We start from the raw sequence: 13,093 nt of genomic DNA on the forward strand, positions 1-13,093 counted from the left end.
GTCATCTATGGCTCTCTGAACAGTGTTTTACTGTATGTTTTTTTCCCTCTAGATAATAGCTAATTTCAAACTAAAAGCATACTTTTTATTTCTATACAATTTAGTCTTTAAACTTTTGCTATAGTGTTATATATTCTGCTTACTGTGAAGTTTTAGATACATAGTTAAAGAATGTATATCTACAAATTTTTATTATTATTATTGACATTTGAAAACAGTACAGGGCCTACAAATAATAGTATATTAAACAATATTAATAACATTATAAAAAAAAGTAGTGCTGGGCATCGATTAATCGCATCCACAATAAAAGTGTGTTTACATAATATATGTGCATGTAGTGTGTATAATTATTTTGTATAATACACATACATGTATACATTTAAGAAAAATGTGTTATTTATAAAATATTTACATTTATATATAATATAAATTATGTATAAAATATAAAGTATATACAAGCAAATATTTCTTTATATATATATATATATATATGTATAGTGCCATCTATAATTTTCTTCTAGAATGATCATATTTATAAAGCTTGTATATTTAAGTTAAGTAATTTCAATTAAATTGCAATTAATAGGTAATTTGCATTGCAATTTAAGTGAAATTGAACTTAAATATACAAGCTTGATAAAAATGATCATTCTAGAAGAAAATTTCAGATGGCACTTAGAGGCTTTTGCATCTGAACTCTTCATATATATATGTGTGTGTGTGTGTGTGTGTGTGTGTGTGTGTGTGTGTGTTTATATATACACAATAATTATACACAGTACACAAACAAACTTTTAATCGCGATTAATCGTTGCCCAGCACTAAAAAAAGGCCACACTTTATTTTAAGGTGTCTTTGTTACACTGTAATTATACATTTAAGTACTGAGTAATATTAAGTAACTACATGTACTTACTTTAGGGTTAGATTAGGATTTGGTTTATTTTAGGGTTAGTTCATATAATTATGCATAACTTATAGTTTTGATGATTAACTACATGTAAAGAATGTATCAGTTACACTGTAAAATAAAGTGTTACAAAAAACACAAGAGACTCAAAAACAGGATCAAATCCGTAAACGTAATAACGTAACTAGGCGCTTTAACGCGATTTGGCCACACGATGCCACTATTGTCCACAAACTATCCGTGCCTCGAATATGCGATCTTGGATGCCAAAAGAATCGTTGCACTAGGCTTTTCTTAAGAGATGTTAGTGAGTCCACAATCAATGTTTGTCCCGCTATATCTGGATAAAACAAGCATGTGGATAAAAACAACCTACCTATCTGTCTGTCTGTCTAAATGGAAATTCCCCGCCTCTCCAGGTTGTGATTCCACCCCCGACCGCTAGTGGCGCTGCGGAGAGATGTCGGGCCATGTTACAATGTAACACTCGGCTCTGCTTGCTGCTTCTGCGGCTCCTACAATGTAACAGCGCCGTGAACGGAGACACAACTGAAAAAAAAGTCAGCGATCCTGATGAGCCGACCTCCGGAGTGGGAAATGCGTTTTTTTTCTCCTGCGAGACCCCTTCCTCCGCCCTAGTGGACCGTTGACTGGATTGCAAAGTGTCGTCGCTGACTGGCTTTACGGGATTGAGTTTATGTGGATTATTGGAAGCGGAGGCTCGTTGAGTTGTGTGTGTGCTGGGCTGGAGTGGGTCAGTATGAGGCTTCTGCTACTGCTGCTCTGAGCGGGCTCTCCGCTCCTCTGCCTTGGGACTCGAACGAAATCACATTTACTTCTAAAACTGGACACCCCTGGAGCAGTTTATGACGGTAAGAATCGGAATGTCACTTTGATGTTACTGGGGAATTTCTTTACTAAAATGCTGCCTGCTTTCCTGTATATACAAAAAACAACAAGAAGTAAACAAAAAAAAAATCTTGGTATTTCTCGTTGCCTATCATACTTTTATCTTTTATAAAAGAAAATAATTACATACAAGGGATACTTCTTTAGCATTTTATTTGCAAATGTTAGAAGGTTCAGCTGTTCAAGTAGCTTTTTCTTTAGCTGAAGACATTACAAGCAGACTGGATTTTGTTGGAGCTTGTGGTGTATTTAACCAACCCAATAGTGCTCAGACGGGAGATGAACATGATCATAAATTCTATTTGAGAGGATTATCCTTCTTTAACTTCTCTCATTAAGAGCCAATCATTGATGATCCCGGTCATTGGTGAAAACATTTAGTGATTTTTAAGTCAAAGATGTGTTTGTGTGGTCACACTTTCTTTCTTTTTTTTTTAATCAGAGTTATTTTATATGTCTACATGTCAATGACGTCATCGTTTTTGACAGTGTTTATGACAAGGCGCATGTGACTCGATCATTACGACGTCATATGGACAGGTGAAAACCAGTTGTTCAGAATTCTTCCCTCATGAAGGCACGAGTAGATATATGTGTGTGTGTTTATATTTGTCAGGGTGATTGGGACATTGAGATGATTTGGAAAAATGTGTCCCAATCAACATGAATCCACTTCTTATGTGTGTGTATATATACAAGATCTTCTTGACCAAAAATGAATGCACCTCTTGATGGAAATAAATGTTGTGATGTTATTTTCATGGTCAAGATCTTGTATTGACAATAAAAGAGTCCAGAACTCTGTAAGGTCTACTCCAGCATATCCCAAAGTCTTTCAAGGAATTTAAGGTCTGGACTCAGAGGTACCAATTCATGTGTGAAAATTATTCTTCATGCTCCCTCCCAACCATTCTTTCACAATTTGAGCCTGATGAGTCTTGACATTGTCATCATGGAATAGGGCCATGATGTGTCTTCCGACAATGTTTGTTTAAGAAATGAAAAGCTACACACTCCATCAATTAGGGTTAGAAGAACTGTTGCCAAACTGATAACATGATAGAAACATAATAATCACTGCAATAATGATCCAATCATATGCTCTTAAGCATTTGCCTATTTAAATCCAAACAGCAACTTTTTTTTGTTGGCCGGACAGTGTGTGTGTGTGTAGCGTGCATGAGTGTGTGTATATATATATATATATATATATATGAAGAGTTCAGATGCAAAAGCCTCTAAGTGCCATCTGAAATTTTCTTCTAAAATTAGCATTTTTATCAAGCTTGTATAGTTTCAGTAATTTCACTTTAATTACATTTAATAGGTAATTTTCAATGCCATTAAAGTGAAATAACTGAACATAAACATACAAGTTTGATAAAAATGATAATTTTAGAAGAAAATTTCAGATGGCACTTAGAGGCTTTTGCATCTGAAGTCTTCATATATATACATACATACATACATACATACATACAAATGCACACACACTCTTGGGCAAAAAAAAAGAAGGGCCAAGCCTAAAGTGGCTATACACTAGGCTATTAATTGTTTTAACCACAAACTATTGGTCAGGAAATTACCAGAATTAAAGCAAATGCACTACTTTTTCTGTCTCAGAAAAACATCAAAGACAGAATGAAGTTTTTGGCAGAATTTGGGAAGTGATGACACTGAAACACGAGTTGCATGGTGATGCTCCAGAGCGGTGTCTTCGAACGTCTGGTTAGAATATAATAATAAACGCATCTCTCCCACAGTGAAGCATGGTGGAAGAGACTGTCATTGTATGGGAAGCCTTTTTAGCTGCTAGTATTGGTGAGCTGCTTCACTGTGAAAACTCATTTAAAGCTTTGGAGTACAGGAGAATATTGCAGAATGGCTTGCTTTCAAAGGCAAAGTTGCTTCCCAAATTGTAAAGACAACCAAGAAGTAGCTTGAGAAGAAGTCCATCAGGCTCATGTTTGGCCTGCTCAGTGTCCAGATTTGAACCATATAGTGAATATTTGGTTTCGCATTAAACTCAAACGGACTGGGAGACCTCAACCATTAGAAGGCCACTAAATAATATTTTTGGCTTGGCCCATTATTTATATTTTTTTTTTGCCCAGGTGTATAGATGTATGTATACACACACATTTATAAAATGTTTAGTTTCTTATGCTCACCAAGGCTGCATTTATTTAATTGAAAATACAGTAAAAAAAAGTAAAATTGTGAAATATTGTTACAATTTAAAATAACCGTTTTCTATTTGAATACATTTAAAATGTAATTTATTCCTGTGATGGCAAAGCTGAATTTTTCCGGTGTTCAGTGTCACATGATCCCTCAGAAACCTTTCTAATATGCTGATTTGGCACTCAAGAAACATTTCTTCTAATTATTAATGTTGAAAACAGTTGTTCTAATTAAAAAATGTTTGCGTGTAAACCGTGAAACATTTTTTCTTTGCTGAATATAAAGGTAAAAAGGTAACACTTTATTTAAAGGTGACAGTTACACATTTCTACATGTACTTACTATAGTAATAACAGTATAATATGCATAATTACAAGTAACTAACCCTAAACCAAACCCTAACATTAACTCTATAGTAAGTAATTAACATTACTCAGTACTTATTTGAGTAAGTACAATGTAACTACGTCACCTTAAAATAAAGCGTAACCAAAAATAATAGCATTAATTTGAATGCTAACTAAATTTTGTAACTAAGTAGAGGTCACTTTTCTGTCACTTGTGATCAATTTAAGGCATCCTTTCTGAATAAAAGTATTTATTTATGTAAAGAACAAACAAAAATATACTACCCCCATTTGCAAAAGAGAATAGAAATATCTTCATGAATGGTCATGAACATTTACATGACATCCCGTTGGGCTGAGTGGATGTTATGCAGGAGTAGTCCGGATGATTTCAGGGTGTCAGCTGTTAGGGGCGCGAGGGCTGCACCAAGGGCCCTGGCAGGCATTTCTGTGCACCTGAGCCAAGGCCATGTGGAGCTGAATTGAGGAGTTTTGAAGAGGGGGTAACAGGAGGCAGGTGTTCAGACAGTTGGAACTGGCAGCACCTGCCCATCTCAGTATTGGAAACCACATTGCCTGACCGAGCACATTGCAGTGTAAATTCTGACCTCCTGAGAGCAACCCATGGCCAAGTTAAGCACCTTATTATGGAGATGTTTCATGGGATCTTAACACCATGTACTCTCTCAGACTGAGCTGATATTTCATTTCAAGCTGAAGGGTCTTCCTTTTTCACAGCTCTCTTGTTGTATTAATTAATTCATGGGAGTAGCATTTATTAATTTGTGACCCTGGACCACAAAACCAGTCTTATGGGTAATTTTTTTTAAATTGAGATTTATACATCCTCTGAAAGCTGAATACATAAGCTTTCCATTGATGTATGGTTTGTTAGGATATGACAATATTTGGTCGAGATACAACTAATTGAAAATCTGGAATCTGAGGGTACAGAAAAATCGAAATATTGAGAAAATCGCCTTTAAAGTTGTTCATTTCTATTGGCGATAGTGCTGCATCCATTCACAAAAATAAATGTTTTATATTTAATAGAGATGCACCGATTACAATTTTCTGGGCCGATTCCGATTTCCGATTTTTCATTAAGTTTGACCTGCCGATACCGATTTTAGCCGATTCCGATTTCATTTTTTCTAACCACTTTACAGCACACACAAATATTTATTTTATATCATTTCTGTAATAGAACATTTTACAATTCTAAACACATCTAAAGTGCAGTGTTGTGGAAGAACCATTTCCTTTTCACATTCAATATCCAATAATTATATATATATATATATGTATTTAGCAAACGAAACGTCTGTATGAAAACAGGGAATGGCAATAAAATAATATATAAATAAAAATAAAATAAATATAGCCTTGCAGTATAAAGATATTTCTCAAAGCACACACACACAGGCCTATTGCAATCACTTGTAACTGAATAATAAAACAAGTTTAAATGGGTACATTTTCTATAAATATTAGTCTTTGTTTTCTTTTTTGACATAGCCTACTCCAGTTCTTGTTAAAACACGCAAATGCTGTGCGTTTTGGGCACTTTTTTTGTGAAACCCTATTTAGGCTATTTTCCATCAAAAGAGTGCTTTCCCTTTAATTGAGCGCGAGCAGTGCAGCAAATAGACTCGGCGCCGAAACACGCGCTTCACTGCTCGCGACGCTCCTGCTTGACGCTCACGCGCTGCTCCTGCTCCCGTTGTGAATGCACTCATATTGATTAACATGCACGCCGAAAAAAATACGCGCTTGCGGTCTGAACGGACGTAATTCACGCGGTTTTCTACATGTGCTCTGTGTGCACGTGTGATGCTGATGTTGCGCGATGTTAATCATGCGGCGCCCGAGTAGCCTGGGTTTCCCCATACTGCCTTGAGCAGCGCGATTTTATTCACGCTGCAAGGTAGTCTGGATACCATGGACTAATTTTTCCCCTGAAATAGGGAACCAATCACAGAACGGGGAGGGAGCAGGAAGACGATGACGAAGTATATGCGACACACCGAAGCAGTTTGTTTATCTATGGATCCAACATGACAGACGTAAAAATATATGCATATTTTTAGGAACACATCTACAAAAATATGCCTGTATTTCAAGTTGATAAAATAATTTAAAATCCACATCAGTTTATTTGTGCCGACGCGCCACGCCCTCCCAGGATCTATAACGTTACCAAGGCTACTTTCACTTTTAAAAATGCATCACAACCGCGCGCGCGCGTTCTGCTTGCAGTCGTCAAGATGGATGCTGAGGAGTTGAAGAAAAGAATAGCTAGTGGAGATTGTAAAGTTGTCGACAATACGTCATCAAAAATCAAGTCTAGTGTGTGGGAGAAATTTGGAGTTATCTGAAGAAAATATTGTGAAAGGCTTTGCTGCAAACATTTTCGTGTTGGATAGCCGCAAATGTGGAACTTCATCCCTGAGGAAGCACGCAGATAACTGGTAACAAAGCAGCTCTATCGAACGGTATTTTTCATATTTAACACTGTTAAGTATGTGTGGTGTGCAGGGTGTGTTTGAACCCAAAATTGTCAGATGTAGGCTAGACGAAATTGTGTGGCATATAGGCCTAGTGTCGTAGCCGCGTCTGTTCGATTTGTGTGGTAACGTTAGCCATGTTCTTCATGTATCGGCCTTTTGACAGCTTCGGCTGAAGTTGTCCTTGTGTTAATGGTCGTGTAATAACTTCTGTATGACCTGGCAATAAAAATGTTTGTAAGTGTGTCTATAATGTGATAGTCTAAACTGATTTTATTTCGGGTGCGAGTCGGGTGTCGGTTCTATTTTAAGCGGGTCGGTGCAGATTTTTATTAGTGCTGCTGTTGGAAAACGGGTCGGGTGCGGATTTACAAAATCGGACCCGTGCAGGACTCTCTGGTGTACACATAAATCTGACCCATCGTCGTCTTCTTCGTTGAATATCTGTCGCTCTACATACGTCATCTGGTATAATTTGAAATGATTGGCTATGAGCTGCGTACAGGCGCATTTGATAGACATTCGTAGCGCCCAATAAACGGCTCTGGGCATTCGTAAACCACGCCTCAAATACGAGAAAATGTACATGTGGTTCCCAGACCACGTCTCAAAGAGAAAGTGGTCTGACGTTAGCCAGGCTAGCGCCCGAGTGCATTTGACCGGCATAAAATCGGCATTTGTCAGACTGACCGGCCGGTCGCCGGTTACGGCCGATCACGTGAAAATCGGCCAATTCCGGTCACCAGCCGATCAATCGGTGCATCTCTAATATTTAAGGTGGGAAATTTACTAAATATCTTCATGGAACATGATCTTTACTTAATATCTTAATGATTTTTGGCATAAAAGAAAATTCTATAATTTTGACCCATACAATGTTTTGTTGGCTATTGCCACAAATATACCCGTGCAACATAAGACTGGTTTTGTGATCCAGGGTCACATTTAAATTTAGGTAATATTATTAAAACGTGTCATATGATCCTCCAGGAATCTTTCTAATGCTGGTTTGAAGAAACATTTCTTATTATCTTATTGTACTCCTTAATTTTTTTGTGGAAACAGCATTTATTTACCTTAAATACTGTTTTAGCATTCTAGCTTTAAGTGTAGAAGTCTTTACTGTCACTTTTGATAAAAGTGTTCCTATTTCTTACTGAATCAAACACTGAAAAAAAAAAATGATTCGTTGAATCTAATAAAAAAAATGTATACATTTTATCAATTTTAATCAATTTTTTAATCAATTTTTGTTCAACTTAATGCATTTGTTTAAATGTAGGTAAAATCAATTGTGTGCAACCACTTACGATACATTTTTTTAATTAAATTCAACGAATCATTTTTTTCAGTGAAGTATTAATTTCTTTCAAAAAAACAACAACTAACAACATGACCAGCTTATTGACCACAAACTTTTAAACGATGGTGTGCTCTCTGAGATGACACAAGGCTGATCAGCGGATCTGCGGGAGACTGTAACGGGCTTTTTTTCACCACCAACTGAGAATTTCAGTGTCTGACTCTCTTGATAATTTGAAGCGCTGTTGTTCTTTGTGGAAATTATTATAGGGTTTGGTGTCCTACTTAGTTACTTAGTGCAAATCTTAAGAGAGCTTTGAATGGACCAAAGTTTAGAGCACCTCCACATACGCCAGGGGTCAAAGTGACTGAAAACATTTGGGTATAGCAATACAGAAACACCCATCAGATTTAACTGGACAATCATGAATTATCATTAGTTCATCTAAGCACTGCACCTTCTACTGCCAGGTCAAATATATTCATCTCAGATCTGATTCATAAAGAGATGAGCCTGCAGGAAATACAGGCTTGTTTTGACAGATTTTCTCTGCTTGTTCTTTCCAATGAAAACTTCCTGTCAGAGATGGTAGGAGATGAATGACTGGCCTCGGTATCATGAATAGAGAGTGTTCTGTCAGCGGTGTTGCGGTGACCGCTCATGTGGCACTCAAACGGATCACCAGCCACACATCGCATGCGTTTCAGCAGATATGACAGAAGCAAATCACTGCTGTGTGTACAGCCCATCTGTCGCAGACTCAAAGGTGTTTTACAAGGGTAACGGTACTTGTTATTGTTAGCTGTGTGTTGTTTTTGTGAGGAAGGATTTATTCAATAATTTCCATTTCCCAGTTTTTCTGATGAAATGGCATATTCTTTCAAATCCACATCATAGATTTTGTTAATTATGAATCTCAGTGTTGCTTCCTCATGCTGTCACCAAACATGCGCTCGGCCCTGAGGAAATGAGTGTCACATTTTTGTGGTAAGTGCTCCAAAATAGAAAGGAAAAGCTAACTTGAGCTTCCTTTTTACTTTAATTTACTTTACCTTTTTTTTTTTTTTTTTTTATCACTGTGCGGACAGGAAATACAATTTCTTATTTTGAGACTTATTTGACTTGCCATTTAAATGTTTGAGGTAAGTAAGAATTTGTTTTTGAAAGAAATTAATACTTTCATTCAGCAAGGGTGCAGTAAATTGTCCAAAAGTGACAGTAAAAACATAATGTTACAAAATATTTCCATTTTAAATAATTTTTTTTTTATCTTTCTATTTATCAAAAAATCCTATAAAAATAAATATTTCTTGAGCACAAAATCAACATATTAGAATGATTTCTGAAGGATCATGCGACTGAAGTCTCGAGTAATGATGGTGAAAATCCTTTCAAAAACAACAAAATCTAATCTAATGTCTCATTTGTTAACATACTTAAACTAGCAGTGAGCAGTATATTTTTTAACAGTATTAACTTAAAAATGTTCATATTCATGTTAATTAACATGTTTAATTTTAAATAACATTTTAGTAAATGTTGAGATTGACATTAATTTAACTAATATACTGTAGGTAACTAATGTTAACAAACAGAACATTATTTTAAAGTGTTACCAAAAAATCTTAACCATACAATAAAGCACTAAGTTGAACTTGACCTTAAAAGAAATGAAACATCCAAAACAGAATAAGTATTATTAAAATGTCCCTTGTGTCCCAGAAGATACAATTTATGTTCAAACCTGTGGAGATTCCCTACTGCATTTCACTGGCTTTTGCCTGTCTGCAACTAAACTCAGACAGACAAAAATAGACGACCTCCTTTTTCCCCTCCATTTTTAATGCAAGGCTCGTGACACATCTCAAAGAGACAATGAGATGTTTAAGCATTGAGTAAAGTTCTTGTGTTTTGACGGAAAGAGGAAGAGTCGTTTGGAAAAATTCCACCGCCCGGGAGTGTGTCTATATCTGTAGGCTACATCTGTATTATCCCATCTATTACACAAGCCTGTTCCCTGTGTTTGGACCACTTGTGCATGAAATACTTTCACAAGAAGTTTACATTATGCTTGTGATGTGTGCACATAACTATTCAGTGACTGCCTTTTGCAAGATTATGAGTTAGAAAATTAAATTAAATTATTAAAGAAAATTAAATAATCTTGTAGATTAGGAATTTGTTCAAATAAGAAGAACCATAAGCTATGTATCTATAACTAAACATATATTGGACCCTGACCCTCTGTATTTTTTAATGACTGAGGCCCTAATTACAACTGGTATTAAGATGTGTTTTGATCGATCGTATCACAAGTAGACGAGGAAGACATATTCCCGTTTACACCTGGTGTTTTAATCCATCTCTTCCGTCCACCTTTGACCACATCTGTCCTGATTTCTTCGAAGGGAGGGTCTATGGGTGAGTAAATGGAAGGGCTTTTTTAGATCTTTCGATCTAATGGACGAAACAAGCTTGTGCAATTTACATACAGAACGCGACCGGAGACTGGAAAAACACACAAGCAGCTTTCGTTTCTACTCTGGCAGCCACAAGACGACGCTGAACGCTAAATCAGGAATGGTGAGAGAACATTGTGCTTGGTACATTTATTATTTTTTTGTCTTCAATCCAAACTTAGGTCTTCAGCCGGACAAGTTTTTTATCCAGTCTGGCTATCGCGCTTCCCATAATGTTTACGCGTTCGTTAGGTCATTATGTGGCTGTTGAACACATTCGACCACATGAGCGTATACACTAAGAAAACAATCTGTCCGAATGCGTTTTCGACTACCTCTGGAAGTGGTCGAAAGTGGACAAGCTCAAAATGTTTTAGACCCTGTTTACATCTCTAGCGTCGTCCACTTGATCCGATCAACCAAAACTCATCTTAATACCAGGTGTAGACAGGGCCTGAGTGGAAGGGCTTAACGAACTGTTAAAAGTTAATTAAGTGTTGGTTTATTGACCCTTTTTCCATATAGGATGTTTGATGTGGTGTTTTACAAATCTGGAGTGAGTGGAAAATAATTTTAATTACAGTGTTATGAACTTTACTTGTAGTTAATTTGAAAGTAGGAAACTGATTTCAGATGCTACTACCAGACATGCTGAAACTCTTAGGAAACAACTTTGCAGTTCAGAGTAGACCTGTTTTGATGGGCCCACTGCTTCTTAGCTTTACATTTCACATTTTTCCAGTGTTGCTGCATTGGGATGCTCAAACAAACATAGCCCATAATGTTTACTCTTTGGCGAGGATATCAACCTAATGGCTTTACTTGTAACTGTCTCTGCATATTCAATTTTATTTAACCTCACAGAACAGACACTGCATGCTTGGACACATCAGCCGAGGTTAGATTATTTTCTGTGCGGTATGTTTGAATGAACATAGGCTAATGAGTACTTTGGCTTGTTGGACAAATTTCCATTTTAATACCATGGTATTCTTGTTGAACCATGCAAATACAATGGGATATTTTGAAGTATTCCCACTAGAGATGAATCAATAATTATTTAAAGCTTTATAGTTATTTTCATATTATGGCCATTAACTGATAAATGGCTTATGTTAAAATTCTGTACTACATACATTTACAATAATACACTAAAAACTAAAATCAGTACGTTTAATGGTAATACTTTTAAATTGTGTAAATTAATTTGAATACCTTAGAGGTATTTAATCCAATGTAAATGTAGACATCACAACATTATAATGTACAGTATAAAAAAATAGATATTCATTTTGAGATTTGCTAAAGATTACATGTAACAGTTATTTAAAAGTGTTATTAAAGATTCAATTTAAGTGAACATTAAATCACGGCAATGGTAATTTAATTGACGTGTGAATCTTTGCTTGGCTCACTATTCGATTTGATTAGCCTATGATTCAGAAGGTAAAAATTCAATTATGCATCCATTCCTCCAATTCTTTTATTATTAATAATTATATTAATAATCATAATATAGTTTATTTTAACTTTACAAAAAATAAGAACAAAGACATTTACAAAAAAGCTATTGTAGTACACTAAAAGTCTTAATACCTAAAGTGCTTTCCCTTAAAATTCCATACTGTCCAAGCTTGTTTTCATTTCCCTCATCCACATTCAAACTGTTTTTGAAGCAGAGCGGTTGGAAAAATCACTCTTTTCCTTTTTTACTTCCTCTAGTCATTGCATTTGTGCTTGCTGTGCCAAATGTAGCCAGAGGCTGCAAAAATGTCAAGTTCAGAGATTGACTGGGTCGTGCTTGTATCTGGTTACACACTGACTCTCGTAGACCTAGTTTGAAAGTGTGTATACTCACCTGAGTCAGGATGTACGCCCACTTCCCCTCCCCACATGCCAGAGAACACACTCGCAGCACATTGCGCTGTTTATGTGGGCTGCCATTGGCCATTCGCTGTAGAGGAAAGGTCTGTGTTTGTTCTCCCAAAATGGGATTCAAACCAACCTCAAGCTAACATGCATGGCAAATTTACCAAACTCTTTATCCTTTATTAGTTATTGGCTATTCTAAGCTTTAAGCTTTCTCTGTGCTTTTGCAATTCTGTATTGTGTGTCTGCGGTATTATGCTGCATCGTTGCAAATGTCTTTTAGAGAGAGTGTTTGCATTTGTTTTGCCTTGTTCAACAGTGCTACTGTAACCTTAAACCTTAAGCTTTAGACTGAGGGAGTCCTTTTGCTAGCAGTAATTCTGAATGATGTCTGTGCATTGTGTGATCATTCTCCTGTTTCAGTTTTGGTCAGAGTCTGACTTGTTGACTGATCTAGATTTGCTGGTCCCATTTTAAGACTTTCTAATATAAAAATGAACAATTTCTGGATCCACATACTCAAAGCAATGCAAATTCAACCACTTCCTAAGAGCTTTTAGATCATATTGTGAGAAGGTTAATTCTCCATATGAAATAAAAGT

At 36.2% G+C, this 13,093-nt stretch overlaps 1 protein-coding gene across 2 annotated transcripts in view; it reads left to right on the plus strand.

Annotated features, from left to right (window-relative positions):
* The first annotated feature begins 1,383 nt into the window (after nt 1-1,383).
* Nucleotides 1,384-13,093, plus strand: part of ptpn4a (protein tyrosine phosphatase non-receptor type 4a) — a 50,533-nt gene continuing 38,823 nt past the window's right edge. Inside the window, exon 1 of one of the 2 annotated variants that reach the window (XM_079882452.1) lies at nt 1,384-1,785. The gene's annotated coding sequence lies outside the window, so the exon portion shown is untranslated. The remainder of the gene's footprint in view (nt 1,786-13,093) is intronic. The other variant, XM_079882453.1, reaches the window with a different exon arrangement.

Source organism: Squalius cephalus (genome assembly GCF_949319135.1).
Source record: "Squalius cephalus genome assembly, chromosome: 9".
Lineage (NCBI taxonomy): Eukaryota > Metazoa > Chordata > Actinopteri > Cypriniformes > Leuciscidae > Squalius > Squalius cephalus.